The following is a 12,037-nucleotide window of genomic DNA, read 5'->3' as shown; positions in this document are numbered from 1 at the left end:
AGCTGAAAGTTATTTCCTTTTAAAAACGTGCTGGCTTTTCAGCCGAAAGATATTTTTTTGTTCTTGTTTGTTTTTGTTTTTGTTTTTGGGTATTTTGTTCTTGTTTGGCTTTTCAAAAGCGTGTTGGCTTTTCAACCGAAAGATATATTTTTTGTTCTTGTTTGTTTTTGTTTTTTTTAGGTATTTTGTTCTTGTTTGGCTTTTCAAAAGCGTGCTGGCTTTTCAGCCGAAATCAGTTGAGCGATGTGCATACTTACCTATGTCACGATGGCGTGACCTTGCTTGGGGGACAGGCACCCGGTAGGACTGACAAAGGCCCGTAATCAGAGCTGAAAACCCCAGGACCCTGTTCGACTTCTCCGGGTCCACTGGGTGTCTTGTGGGCATGATCCCTGCAAATAGTGGATGACATCAGAAATTAGTTAAGCCATGAGCATACTTACCTATGTCATGATGGCACAGACCAACTGATACTTTCACAGGGGGAGATCGACATTGTGGTCACTGGGCAGAAGGTTCCTAAGTAGCAACGTCATCCATATCTGTGTAAGAGTGGTCATGTTAGGGCGCATGATCCGCACTCGTCTCTTTGCAGTGGCGTGGGTGAAATCTTGCCCCGGTATGCATAGTAGTTGCGCGATAGCCTCCTCCTCTGGTTGTGCTCGCACAGTTGACCCTCCTCCAGGATCAGGGGGGTGGCCCATGAACTGATAAAAGGAAACTACTGGCCCCTTAACCGGGAGCGCAAGTCTCGGTTAAGCATTAGGGGTAGAGGACCTTAAATTCTCTTAAGGTGCAGATGTGGAGCCCACTGAAAGTGAGGACGCGTAACCCTCTAAAAACGAGGGTGTACAGCCCATTGAAGGCGAGGACGTGTAGCCCTCTGAAGGCGAGGGCGTGTAGTCCTCTGAAGGCGAGGGCGTGTAGCCCTCTAAAAACGAGAACGTGTAGTCCTCTGAAGGCGAGGGCGTGTAGTCCTCTAAAGACGAGGATGTGCAGTCCTCTGAACGCGAGGACGTGTTGTCCTTTGAAGGCAAGGACATGTAGTTCTGTGAAGGTGATGACATGTAGTCCTCTGAAGGCGAGGACGTGTAGTCCTCTGAAGGTAAGGGCGTGCAGCCCTCTGAAGGCGAGGATGTGCAGTTCTCTAAAGGCGAGGACATGCATCCCTCTGAAAGCAAGGACTTGCAGCCCTCTCAAGGCGAGGGCGTGATGCCCTCTGAAGGCGAGGATGTGCAGCCCTCTGAAGGCGAGGACATGTAGTCCACTGAAGGCGAGGACGTGTAGCCCTCTAAAGACAAGGACGTGCAGTCCTTTCAAGGTGAGGACGTGTAGTCCTCTGAAGGCAAGGACATGTAGCCCTCTGAAGGTGAGGACGTGTAGTCCTCTGAAGGCAAGGACGTGTAGTCCTCTGAAGGCGAGGGCGTGTAGTCCTCTAAAGGCGAGGGCGTGTAGCCCTCTAAAGGCGAGGACGTGTAGTCCTCTGAAGGCGAGGACGTGTAGCCCTCTGAAGGCGAGGACGTGTAGTCCTCTGAAGGCGAGGACGTGTAGTCCTCTGAAGGCGAGGGCGTGTAGCCCTCTAAAGACGAGGACGTAGTCCTCTGAAGGAAAGGACTTGCAATCCTCTGAAGGTGAGGACCTGTAGTCCTCTGAAGGCAAGGGCGTGCAACCCTCTAAATTTAAGGACGTGTAGTCCTCTGAAGTTGAGGACGTGTAGTGCTCTGAAGGCGAGGGCATGTAGCCCTCTGAAGGCGAGGACGTGTAGTCCTTTAAAGGTGAGGGCGTGTAGCCCTCTGAAGGGGAGGACGTGTAGTCCTCTGAAAGTGAGACTGTGTAGTCCTCTGAAGGCGAGGGCGTGTAGCCCTCTGAAGGCGAGGGCGTGTAGTCCTCTGAAGGCGAGGGCGTGTTGTTCTCTGAAGGCGAGGGCGTGTAGTCCTCTGAAGGCGAGGGCGTGTAGCCCTCTGAAGGTGAGGACGTGTAGTCCTCTAACAGCGAGGACGTGTAGTCCTCTGACGGCGAGGACGTGTAGCCCTCTGAAGGTAAGGGAGAGCAGCCCTCTGAAGGTGAGGACGTGTTGTCCTCAAGGATCCACCCTTATGAGAAAGCAAGAGATTGAGTCATTGAGAGGGCCTGTCATTCCGAATTCAAAAGATTGGACATTGGATGTAGGAACTCTATGCAGTTAACATGATTTTTAGGGATGCAGATGTATGCAACCTTTTTCTTGAAATGCGGTAAATGTGGACTTCGTATGCAGCAATGCAATGTAATGGAAAGTTGTACAATGTTCATGACATTCTTTCCCTATTTTTTGATTTTGATTTTTTTGGAAAACACAGATTGACTGTCCTTTTGAAAGAGGTGGTAATTCATGCAACCTCATCCTATCTTTTGCAAATCTCTCTAGGAACTCCCTCAAAGTGTATGCTCTGTTTGATTTAAACAATTGACCATTTTGGAGTGACGGCAATGGAGTCGTTTGACGTTTAATCAATCCATTGAAAACCCAGGGTTTGTCCCCCTCTTTTCATTTAAAAACATTGACAGATGAGAACTTTTGATCTTCCCCTAGGTTCGCTTGAGGCTCATGTATGATGCCCCTCATTGCCCCAGTGTAAGGCTTTGAGGTACCAATTATTGTCTTTCGTCATGACCTTGTAGTAGGGAACCTATTGGGTGAGAACTTCTAATCTGCCCCTAGGTTCGCTTGAGGTTTATGCATGGTGCCTTTCATTGCCCCAGTGTAGGGCTCTAAGGTATCCATCATTGTTTTGTTTTCACAACCTTGTAGCAAGGAAGAATGAAAGAAGCGGTTGATTCTCGCAAAAAGAATTTTTCAAGGACGAGAAATAGTTGAAGGATTTTTTCAGATGATGGGTTAAGTCAAATGACTACTATTCTTGATAACTCACTTCTCTCCAAAACTTTCCGGAATGATAAAATGAGGTCACATGAACGTCTATATTTTACTTGAAAACACAGTCAATCAAATGTTTTTTTCCTTTTCTTTTTGAACTTTTCTGTTTTACTCATTGTTTACGGCACCCTCACCAAATGTGTAGCACGAGTAATTTCTTATTGAACGGTCTTGGAAGTCCAAACTCTGGAGCGCAGGTCGCTTGAGCAAACAAACCAATGGCTTGCACCCACATTCTAGTGGAAGCAAAGATGTAATTACGAGAGGATGAGGGACAAAGATGTCAAATTTATCCGTTTTATTTAGCATTGTAACTGTGGTTTACAATAATGGCATAAAATTGAAAATCCTGACGAGTCATTAGAGACATCTAACAACAGCTTTCAAAATTGCCCCATGTGTGGTGTCGCTTGTCAATGTTAGGATTCACAAGCGATTCTCCTCAAATTTCAGCTAGACCGCATCAATTAGACTTTGCACCTTACGCTTTGAGGTCATACAGTGCTCAATGGAATGTCCCGGAACTCCTCCATGATATGCACATGTTGCGTTCGAGTCGTATCCTCAGAAAATGGAGGTTGAGGAAACCTAGCGGGGGTTATGGCTACCATTGCATTATCAAGTAGATAAGGGAGCAAGTTAGCATAGGACACCAGAATTGGGGTGAATTCTATAGGCTTTTTGCTGCAAAATTCCTTTTTGGTTGGTGTTTTAGTTTGTGCTAAAGGTGGTGTTCGTCATAGGAAGTGCGGTAGACAGGTTTTGTGGTTGATTTAGGGATGGCCTTTGTGGATAACTGGGTGGTGGGTAATGAGAAGAGTTGATATTGGTTGAGTAATGACATTGTTTGGCTGGTGGGAAGTTTGGCCATGTAGGAATAACAGCCTCAACATGGGTTTCTTCCTCATTCTCATCCTCTTCATTTTCCCTAGTTTTCTCATTCATCAAAGCAGGATGATCAAATTTTCCTCTTTTCAGACTCGCTTCGACCCATTTACCGGCGAAGACCAAATCCGCAAAGCTTGAAGGTGTGTACCCCACCAGTTTTTCATAGTAAAACACTGGTAATGTGTCTGCTATTATTGTGATCATCTCTTTCTCCGTCATTGGAGGTGCCACTTGAGCTGCCAGGTCTCTCCACCTTTGGGCGTATTCTTTGAAAGATTCGTGCCCCTTTTTGCACATGTTCTGTAGTTGCATCCTATCCGGAGCCATATCAAAATTGTACTGATACTGCCTAACGAAGGCAACCATTAGGTCCTTCCAAGAATGGACCCCCGAGAAGGTTCCAAGTTAGCGTACCAGGTAACAGCTACCCTAGTAGGACTTTTTTGGAAGAAATGTATCAGTAGTTCCTCATCATTTGCGTATGCCCCCATCTTCCAACAATACATCTTTAGATGGTTCTTGGGGCAAGTAGTCCCCTTGTACTTGTTAAAGTCCGACACCTTGAACTTGGAAGGGGTGATGATATTGGGTACTAGGAACAACACTTCTAGGTTAGCAAAGGCATAATCTTTGCCTACTTCAATGGCCCTGAGCCTTTCCTCTAGATGATCTAACTTTCCCATTTCTACCATAGCATGAGGGTTTTTACCTGCTGTGGAATGCAAGGGGTGTGGTTGTGGGTGATACTGAGGGCCCTCCAAAGTGTTTTGTAGGGGTATACCACCAACTGCTTGCCCCTCAATGGCATATCCGAGGCAAGGCTCGAAGTCGGCTAGATTGTGGTAGGGAATTTCATGTGTCTCCCCCATGGTTTGAGAGACATGTGCATGATCAGTTTGGGATTGTCAACTCTCAATGAGTATGGGAGTGGAGTTATTGACATTCTCACTGGGAGTGTACGCCACATTGGGTGGTGTATAGTTAGGAGGCAAGCCATATGGCCGGAAGGCGTGCTTGTTTTGAATTTGCACATAATAGGGGCCGCCCGTACTTCCCAAAATCTTTGCCTACCATAATTAAGAAGAGGGGGTTGAATTAATTATTTCTAAACCTTTACTAATTAAAAATTACTCTTCTAAGGCTTTTACTAAATTGTTAAGAGAATGAGGAGTAGAAGAAAAACTTAACAGAAAGTAAAAGCAGAAATTAAATGCACAACGGAATGTAAAAGAGTAGGGAAGAAGGAAACAAACACACAAGAGTTTTTATACTGGTTCGGGAACAACCCGTGCTTACATCCAGTCCCCAAGCGACCTGCGGTCCTTGAGATTTCTCTCAATCTTGTAAAAATCCTTTTAGAAGCAAAAATCCACAAGGGATGTACCCTCCCTTGTTCTCTTTGAACCTAGTGGATGTATCCTCCACTAGAATTGATCCACAAGAGATGTACCCTCTCTTGTTCTCAATCAAACCCAAGTAGATGTACCCTCTACTTGTACCACAAAGGATGTACCTTCCAATGTGTTAAGACAAAGATCTCAGGTGGTTAAACCTTTGATACTTTGTGAATGGGGATACAAAAGAATTCTCAGGCGGTTAGTCCTTTGAATACTTTTGTATTAGGGAATATGAAGAATCAAAAGAATTCTCAGACTGTATCGTTTTGAATTATTTGACAAGGGAGAAGGGAGACACAAAAGAATTCAGGCGGTTAGTCCTTTGTTCTTTTGGTAAAGGGAGAAGAGAGACACAAAAAGAATTCAGACGGTTAGTCCTTGGCGAATTCTTTTTGGCAAAGGGAGAAGAGAATGAAAAGATGAATAGCACAAGTTTTCAAGGTTTAGAAAACCAGAAAACTTCAAAAAGATTTTGGTACAAAGAAGAAGAAGTTCAAAGAGATTCAAGGCTTGTAAAGGATTGTAAGAGATTGATTGGAAAAGTATTCAAGATTGAATGAATGAATGAAAATGCAAAACAAAGCCTTGCTTTTATAGACTCTTCATGTCTGGTCAAGAAGACCATTTAGAAGAGTTATAACTTTTAGAAAAACTTAAAACCAATTTGAAAAAGTCAAAAACTTTTGAAGAGTTACATCTTTTGATTTATTCAGAAACAATCACTAGTAATCAATTACCAAATAAGTGTAATCGATTACACAAAGCTTTTATGTGAAAGGATGTGACTCTTCACATTTGAATTTGAATTTCAACGTTCAAAGGCACTGGTAATCGATTACCAAAACATTGTAATCGATTACAGCTTTTAAAAATTAATTGGAACGTTGTAAATTCAATTTGAAAAATTTTTCAAAACAACTTTACTACTGGTAATCAATTACAATAATCTGGTAATCGATTACCAGAGAGTAAAAACTCTTTAGTAAACATGTTTTGAGAAAAATCATGTGCTATTCAATTTTTGAGAAAAACTTTTCATACTTATCTTGATTGAGCCTTCTCTTAATTCTTGAATCTTGAGTCTTGAATCTTGATCTTGATCTTGATTCTTGACTCTAAACTTTCTTCTTGAGTCTTGAATTCTTCTTGATTTACTTGAGTTGTTCTTTGATTGATCTTTGATTCACTTAAGTTGTTCTTTGATTGATCTTTGATTCACTTGAGTTGTTCTTTGATTGATCTTTGAGCTTTTTGTCATCACCTTTGTCATCATCTTTTGTTATCATCAAAACACCTTTGATTCACCATGAAGCTTTGCTTCTACAATCTGAGGTTGGATGATTCATTTGGTTGAGGCCAGATGAGGGCATCGGGTTCACCTTAGCAACAACGCTGGTAGCGGCAACTGCAACCGCATTGGCTTCCATTATCTTCTTCATGCTCATCATGGCCTCCATCATTGTGGCCATTTGCTCTTTCATGTCCTCCATGTCAACCTTCATCTGCTTTTGCATCTCCTCTACTTCACCCATTACTCTAGCTCTAGCATAGGTTCGGTAAGGGCACTGTAAAGAGTGTTCTTTCCTTTTGATAACAATGATTAAGTTTTTTTTTTCAGGGAAAGAATGCAATGAGCAATGCAACCGATGAAAAGCATGGATGTATGCGAATGATGCATAGTTGAAGTATTGTGAATTTTCATGCAAGACATGGGGTTGAATCAATTTAGATTTTCATTAAAACAACACGGTCCATCACGTCTTTTCAAAGTGAAATTGGAAAAACATTGACATCAATAGTCCTCAAGTTTTTTTAATTGGCACAACCATGTGTTGGCAGTAGATAAAGAACTGATGTAACCCGATCCATCTTTTGCTCCAATTTGCTAGTTGGTTACTTCCATACTTGACCTTGACTCGATGAACCTTTTTTAGAAAGCATGAGCTTGGTTCAACCCTATAATCCAAGGAATGGCAATTTCGATCGCCAATACTTAGACAACATTTCATAGAGATGAATGAATCGAGCATACTTAAGCTATGCATGGCAAATGTAATTATGATATTGAGATGCCCGAAGAAACATATTTTCTTAGTTAACCATGCATTAGGTACCATGTTCAATCATTTTGTTTTTAAGTGAAACGAGTTTATGATCCCAACATGGTTGGCTCATGGTACCGAACATATGCAACTACGAATGCATCATGCATTCTCATGCTTCCTTTTTTGTTTTTGCTTTGCAGAGGAAAATGCAAGGATCATGCATGAGTAAACATGAAAAAAAATGGTTCGCAAAAAACATGTTAGATGCATATGCATGGTGAAGAAATGAGTTATGCAAAATGCAATGCATGAAATGATAAGTGACAAATGCAGGAACAATACGTCCATTACGATGCCATGAAGAGATGCTTATGCGATGCATGGCATGAATGCATTTACGGACACAAGAGCCCGGAAAATCATCTCTTCTTACTTGCGCATTCGGGGGCACAGTGCCCCATGTGTGCACTTAAGAAGGTGATATGGACCTTCCGGCTTCCTGTGACAAAAGACGAGACCAACATACAACGCATGTGTGATGACATGATGCAGACGCGCAAAAGCACAACACGGGGATGTACACAGAATGGCAATATCCACAAATAATCATACAGCAAAGGCGTACATGACAATTATGTTATATGCATGGCAGTGTTTAAAAGGCACGCAGCGTGTTTGCTTCGTGTCCCTATTTTAGGGACCTAAACGAGAGGAACTAACAGGCTTTTAGTGATAATTCCCAAGGTGGTCATATCTCTCTTGATGGTTTCTAGAGGTATCATCCCCTTCGAAAAAAAACATATTGTGGCAGTAGGGACTACCAGCAACAATATGTTATCAAAGAAAAAAACTCTAGATGAGGGTTCATTGTTATCAAGCAAGTCAGACACCCAGCATGACCACAGATTCAGCTTCACTCCTTATGTTCCCATGGACCCGGGTATAGGGCCCCTTTTCAACTCACCGTGAGTACAAATAGTGTTGGTGTTTGTGTGCATCAAATGAATAAATATCTATCTCATGCATACATTTCAAAAACACACTAAAAGCATCAAAAAGTTATATATAAGAACGTAAGAGAAATAAAAGGAAACCGACAAAAGAGGAAGTCATGATATTGCACGAGATTAGAAGGCCTAACTCTCTAAAAACAGTCCCCAGTGGAGTCGCCAACTGTCGCAACCTACCTTTCGGCGGGAGGGCGATGTGAGGCTTACGGGTGCGTCTTCCAAGAAAGGAAAGTGCACGGAGTCGCCACCAACGTTTATTCGAGGAAAACGTCAGAAAAACCGGAAAGGTGTGGTCTATGAACTTTAAGTGTGAAAGGTTCGGGAGTTGTTTTTACGCGCGGGGAAGGTATTAGCACCCCACGCGTCCGTCACAAGGGACGGCAGCCTTCAACCAAGTGTGCAATATCATGTCTTCGATTTGTTTTATTTTCCCTTTTTTACGTTTTTATGTCTTTTTATGCCTTTTGTATTTTTTATCTTTTTGTGGTCGACAAGGGTGTTTCCCTCGCTCCTACGTATCCTTAATTGCGATGAGGAAATCAGACCTACATAGCTCTTTGAGAACTAAATGTTGGTTAAGTTGTTTTTATCTTTTTTCGCAAGATATATTTTAACCGAACAAAAGGTCATTTAAGGCGTTGGACCATTAAACGATCTTTTGATTTTGAAAGGAGAGAAACGTTAAGGCGTTGGACCATTAAGGATCTCTTGATTTTTTAAAGTAGAGAAACGTTAAGGTGTTGGACCATTAACGATCTCTTGGGGTGGTCGACAAAAGCAGGGCTTTTGCTCCTACATATCCTCAATTGCGATGAGAAAATCAGACCTACGTAGTTCTCGCAAAAATGGTAAAGTTATGTGTTGATTTTATGTTTTTGAATGGTTCATGTTAACCGATAAAAGCAAAGAGGACCGTTTAAGGCGTTGGACCTTAAAACGGTTTTGAGTGACTTTTGCGGACGAAGCTTGATTTGTGAGTTGATTTAAGCCTTAGTTTCACTTTGGTTATTAGTCAATTCATTCAAGGAAACTTCCAAAGAAAAACATCTGATTGATTTTTTTGATTATTTTATTCAAAGATATTTTGATTATTTTATTATTATTTTGCTTTTTTTGGTTTAACTGAGGTTATAGCGTGAACGATCGGTTAGATTTTGTTTTAACAGTGATTAAACGAGATTACATCACAAATGATCGGTTGAAATTTATTTTATCATTTATTAGGTGATAAAATGGCTTAAATAAATGGTTAAAAACTCGTTAAAGCGGAAGAAAAGAAAATTGAAAGTAAGCGATATTAAAGTGAAAGTACACAAAACAAGTAGGGACCACTAAGGGTGCATAGAATGAATTGAAAGATTCGATTTCGGGAACTTACTAGTTGAAGATTGAAGAAAGACGAAGAACGAATGAAGAACGGTGAAGAACGATGGAGAACGATGAAGAATTTCCACAAAATCGCTTATAGAAGCGTTACGGAAGCACTTCGACTCGATTTTTCTTCACAAAAACGTGTTTTTTGCCCAAAATAGCCGAAATGCATAGCTTAGGGGTCATGAACATTTTGAAACAGTCCCCCCTCCCCTCCCCTATTATAGGGAAAAAGGGAGGTGCTTGCCGCCTAGAGGCTTCTTGAGGAAGATTTCTACGGGCACCCCAGTTACTAAGTTCACCCCCCATTTTCGTACTTTACGGAAAAGTTACAGAAGCCTTACGGAAGTGTTTTTGATTTGATTTTCATCTTTTTTTCTCTTCCCTTTCACCAATGTTAAGTGAAATATGTTTACCCAAGGTCTTTAGAAATTTTACGAAAGTCACGGAAGCCCCGGAAACCATTTTTCAACAATGTGGAGAAGCTTGCCGCCCAGTTGCTTCCTCCTTAAGCAACCCAACTTCCAAAATGGGCCTAGATATGAATTTCTATTTACACCCTATCTTGATAAGTTCACCCCCCCCCATTTTTGTGTTTTTTGGCCGTTTTCTTTCCGAAATCTCACGAAACTTTACGGATTCCACCGCGATGAGTGTTAAGCCTTCCGAAGCAATGAACAATGGTCCTTGGATGAAATTAGAGTGTAACAGTTTATTTACACACACCCCACTTTGCTAAATACACTCCCATTTTCGTGTTTTTGACCGATTTCTTCTCGAAAAATCTCTGAACTTTATGGATTCCACAATGATGGGTGTTAAACATTTTGAGGTGGTCAAAAGAAGGTCACATGCCAACAAACAATGGTCCCTGGATGAAATTAGGGTATGACAATTAGTATAAAGAGAAGGTGAACCAAGCTGCTATTCATGGGTAGGCGTTGAGAGATGAATAAACGAAGGTGTCGTCCTTGCGAGATGAAAAGGAGGCAAGGGAAGAGGTGATAGAGTTATTGCATAAAGAAGGCTTGAAGTGGATGGACAAAAAAAGTAATCATTGTGCTAAGAAAGAAAGTCTACGCTCTACGACACCTTTACCAGACGCGTGCCAAGACAAGGATAATGAGTGACATAGAATGAGTACAGGAGCAGATGAAGGCCGATATAAAGGCCATAAAGGAGCAGATGACAACAATGATGAAAGCAATGATGAGTATGAGGAAGTTGATGGAGGTAAGCGCTGGTACAGCTATTGCCGCCAATAGAACTATTGAGAGGGACCCGATTCACCCGCCCGGTTTCAATCGAGAGAGTCGTCTAGTCTTAGATGTAATAGGTCAAAGGGGCGAGGCAACAACAAATGCATACGGGCCTCATTATGTTTAGGTTCAGAGCAAGCATTCCTTTCCACCATATGGTTTGCCTCCTAGTTATACATTGCCCATTGTTGTATACGCTCCTGGTGAGAATATCAGTAGTTCTGCACCCGTACTCATTGAGAATCAACAACCTCAATCTGATCATACCCATGCCCATGTCTCTCAACGCATGGCAGAAACACATGAAGCTCCCCAAGACCACACTATGGCCGGTTTCAGGGTTTATCCAGGATATACCATTGAAAGGCATGCATTTTCTGGTGTCCTCGTGTCGAATGCTCCGTGGGGCCTCAGTATTGACCACCACCTTAACCCTTACATTTTGCGATGGGAGGAGGGTCTCCTGCTACAATTGAGAAGGAAAAATTTGATCATATAAAGAAAAGGCTAAGGGTCATTGAAGGAGGAGGAAATTATGCCTTTGCTGACATGGCAGAATTGTGCTTAGTACCCGACATGCTTATTCCTCTAAAGTTCAAGGTGCCAGATTTTGATAAGTACAAAGGAACCACTTGCCCAAAGAATCACCTGAAAATATATTGTAGGAAAATGGGGGCGTATGTGAAAGATGAAAACTATTGATGCATTTCTTCTAGGAGAGTCTCACTTGGGCAGCTATTACCTAGTATACTAACTTGGAACCTTCTCGGATCTATTCTTGGAAGGACCTAATGAATGCCTTCATTAGGCAGTATCAGTATAACTCTGATATGGCTCCAGATAGAATGCAACTACAAAATATATGCAAGAGAGACAATGAATCTTTCAAAGAAAATGCTCAAAGGTGGAGGGATCTGGCAGCTCAAGTAATGCCCCCGATGACGGAGAGAGAAATGATAACAATGATAATGGACATATTGTCGGTGTTCTACTATGAGAAGATAGTAGGTTACATGCCTTCAAGTTTTACAGATTTAGTGTTTGCTGGCGAGAGGATAGCAGTGGGTCTAGGACGAGGGAAATTTGATTATGCTGCTATTACGGGTTCTAGTAATAGAAAAATTGGGATGGGTGGAGGGAAGAAGAAGGA

Source organism: Glycine max, chromosome 19 (assembly GCF_000004515.6).
Source record: "Glycine max cultivar Williams 82 chromosome 19, Glycine_max_v4.0, whole genome shotgun sequence".
Classification (NCBI taxonomy): Eukaryota; Viridiplantae; Streptophyta; class Magnoliopsida; order Fabales; family Fabaceae; genus Glycine; species Glycine max.
Note: the sequence above shows the minus strand (reverse complement) of the source record.